Source organism: Rosa chinensis, chromosome 7 (genome assembly GCF_002994745.2).
Source record: "Rosa chinensis cultivar Old Blush chromosome 7, RchiOBHm-V2, whole genome shotgun sequence".
In the NCBI taxonomy this organism is placed as follows: domain Eukaryota; kingdom Viridiplantae; phylum Streptophyta; class Magnoliopsida; order Rosales; family Rosaceae; genus Rosa; species Rosa chinensis.
Genome location: NC_037094.1, coordinates 19405303 through 19409104, shown reverse-complemented (window position 1 = coordinate 19409104; position 3802 = coordinate 19405303). Strand labels below are relative to the sequence as shown.

Here is a 3802-nt window from a genome sequence, read left to right as displayed (position 1 = left end):
CTACAATTACCTCTTTAGCCACGTCACATGCAGAATTAAGATTAAATTGTCAGAAAAATTGCCTAAGAGAGATAAAGTTCAAGGACCAAAAATGAAAAGAATATTATCTAGATCTTTGTCCACTGCATCTGTTACAGGTAAGAATTTCATATATATAAAAGCATGGTGACTGGTTATCATGCAGGTACTTCACTTCTGCACCTTATCTTTCATCCACATAAAGCCTCAGGCCCTCAATTTCTCAGTACAGTGTTGTGAGAAATGTGGTCATCATGGGGGGATGCTAGCAATGATAAAGATGAAAATCTCAGAGCAATATTTCTTGCCCTTCTAGCTATGATGTTAGCTATTTTCTGGTTCCTGTGGTCTAGGAAAAAGTGCTCAAAGAACCCAATACCTCCATTGCCACCAGGCCCTATAGGTTTGCCTCTACTTGGATACCTTCCCTTCTTAGGCACCAAACTTCACCGTGAATTCACTGAGTTGGCGAGGGTTTATGGCCCTATTTACAAACTCCGCCTCGGAAGCAAATTATGTGTTGCGATCAGTTCCCCAACACTTCTGAAAGAAATGGTTCGTGACCATGACACTGTGTTTGCTAACCATGTTCCTACCACAGCTGCACTAGTTGGCTCATATGGAGCAAGGGACATCGCATTTGCACCCTACGGTCCAGATTGGAGGCGGCTGCGCATGGTGTTTGTGAGTAAGATGCTAAGCAAAACCAACCTTGATGATAGCTATGCTTTGAGAAGAGAAGAGGTTCACAAGTCAATTGGTCATATTTATGACAGAATTGGCATTCCAATAGATTTGGGAAAGTTGGCATTTTCGACTGCAACCAACAACGTCATGCGCATGCTATGGGGTGGAACGATATTAAAATGAGAAAAGGCAGCTGAGGCTGGAGCTGAGTTTCGAAAAACAGTGACTGGAACGATGGAGCTACTTAGGAAACCAAATATTTCAGACTTTTTCCTTGCACTTTCCATCTTTGATGAACAAGGAATCGAGAGGGAAGCAAAAAAGCTCATTTCGGTGACCTACAAGATTCTTGATACTGCCATACAACAACGGATGCATTATACCTTGGCCAAAGGTGAAAGGAAAGACTTTCTGCAATTCGCCTTGGAATATCATAATCATGAAGATAGTGCAATATTGATTACAATGCAACAACTGAAGGCAGTACTCATGGTACAATATTCATTATCATCTTTAGTTTTAACAGATTTTAATATACTAGCCTCTCAGGAGTCAGGACCAACTATATTTTCAATTTTCCCTTCACATTAAAAGTATATGTGCCCTCTTATTGACAGGACATTGTGGTAGGCGAAACCGAGACCGTGACGGCTATAGTGGAATGGGTAATGGCTGAGATGATGCAGCATCCAGAAGAAATGAAAAAAGTTCAAGAAGAACTTACAGAAGTTGTGGGGCTGAACAATTTGGTTGAAGAGTTTCATTTGCCGAAATTACATCACTTGGATGCTGTGGTCAAGGAGACATTTCGATTGCACCCCGCACTGCCCCTTCTAGTGCCCCGCTGTCCAAGTGAATCTGCCACCATTGGTGGCTATACCATACTGAGAGGTACCACTGTCTTCATGAATGCTTGGGCCATACATAGGGACCCGAGTCTTTGGGACAACCCCTTGGAGTTTAGACCCCAGAGTTTCCTGGATCCTAGCAACAAGTTCGATTACATGGGCAATAAGTTTCAGTATGTTCCATTTGGCTCTGGGAGAAGAATATGTGCTGGACTTCCCTTGGCTGAGAGGATGTTAACCTTTGAATTGGCTTCATTCTTGCATTCGTTTGAGTGGCGATTGCCCAATGACACGAAGCTTAACCTTTCAGAAAATTTTGGGCTTGTGGTGAAGAAGATGGCTCCATTGTTTGCTATTGCAACACCCAGGTTATCGAGATTCGAGCTCTATACTTAAGGTTATCTCCATGGCAACGGAACATGCAGGCTACCATATCGTACATTATCCGTTTGAAGTTCTTGAAGTAATTGATTTGTTTTACATGGGCAAATATCATAACTTTTGAGCGCATATATGAAATGAAAGTGAAGCATGTTCTCTTTCACTATGTACATACCATTCAATCTGCATGACAGAACAGACAAGATCTTGGAAGTTTCAGTTTATTGTACAAAGAAATAAAATGTATGTATATGTGTTGCTTGATGTTGTTGAAGGATATCGACATAATGTGTGCCTCTACAAACTAGGGTTTAGAGTTGTAATAGGAATGTGTTCTAGGTATTCAATTGTATTCAGATTCTATTTCTTTTTGAGCAAGGTTCTAAAAAACGCTAGGGGCTAGTCGGGCGGTAACCCGGGGCCTAGCGCCTAGGGGCCTAGGCGGGGACTAGGCGGTTTTGTTTTTTTTTCCAATTTTATCTATATTTTTATTACATATAATTATATAAATAAATATGTAACCAGCTATTTTACTCATCCTCACATTATCTTATTGGTAACTGACTAACTATCACTTCTAATTAAATAATAAATATTAATTTTATTAAGAATGTATGCAACCACCTCTGTGTTAGCCACGTGTTGGTCTAAAATTCTTGGTTACCTCAATTCTTGGAACGTGTTAGTCTTAAGTTCTTAACTACTCAAGGGTCTTGCCTTATCTCTTTAAGTCTATCTACGGTGGTAAACAGAGATGGTGACACATCACACTTGCTTCATCAATTATTTATTTGGTTCCCTTCATCTTCGCTCCATGTCTTCACGGAACTGCACTTTTCCGGCGAAACCAGAAAATCAAACCAGAGAAAGGTGACTAATTTCAACCCCACGAGGGATCCGAAGAGGCCTATCCTCACCATTTCAACATGGGTCTGGCGCCAACTGACAGAGAAGAGTCATTGACTGCCGCTCTACCGCTGCATCGACGATCGAGAAGACTGAGAATTTGAGAAAGCCAAGCGCCTAGCCCTCAACGCCTAGCTCCTAGGACCGCCCAGCCTCCGCCTAGACCGCCTAGGCGGCCGCCTGAGAGCCCGGCGCCCAAACCATTCGCCCAGGCCAAAATCGGATCGGGCAACCCGCGCCTAGCCCCTAGACGCCGCCTAGGCGGCCGCCCAGGCCGATTTTTAGAACCATGCTTTTGAGTACCTTGTAACTCCCTATTTAAAGGGCTCCTATTATCAATAATAATCACAATTACAATTTTCCTATAACACGTTATCAGCACGAGTTCTAACCATAGCCGAAAAAAAAAAAAAAAAAAAACCCTTAATCTGCCGTAGCTTTCAAGCCCTAGCCACAAGCTCTCCTGCAACCTCCTGCCGAGCCTGCAGCCTACTGTCGCACGCCCTGCACACCTGCACACCCACCTGCACAACAGCCCACACTGCTGCCTACCTAGCTCACCTCCTCTCGCCCTTCAGCCCTGCACCTGGCTGTCTAGCTGCTGCCCCTGTAAGCCTTCGCCGGAGCTCCCTGCAGCCCAGCGCGGCTAGCCCAACACTCAGCAGCAGCCCACCGCAACCTGCTGGTCGTCGTCGCCCACGGCGTCTGAACCCAGCGTCTGAGACCTCCTTGCTGCCTAGCGCCTCTGCTGCATCGCTTTCAACTGCCAGCGAAATAGAAGAAAAAAAAACCAGAAAACAGAAGAAAGAAGAAGAAGACGCAAAGGAAAGAAAGAAAAGGAAGAAAAGAAGAAAAGAAAGAAAAGAAGAAAAGAAGAAAAAAAAAAAAAAGGGCAGGTCTGGGCCGAGAGAGAAGAATAAAAAAAAAGGGAAGGGGAAGCAGGCTTGGGCCTGGAAAGAAAA

At 43.9% G+C, this 3802-nt stretch overlaps 1 pseudogene; it reads left to right on the top strand.

The window, feature by feature from the left end:
• Positions 1-261: 261 nt before the first annotated feature.
• LOC112175302 lies at positions 262-1949 on the top strand (annotated as a pseudogene).
• Positions 1950-3802: the final 1853 nt, after the last annotated feature.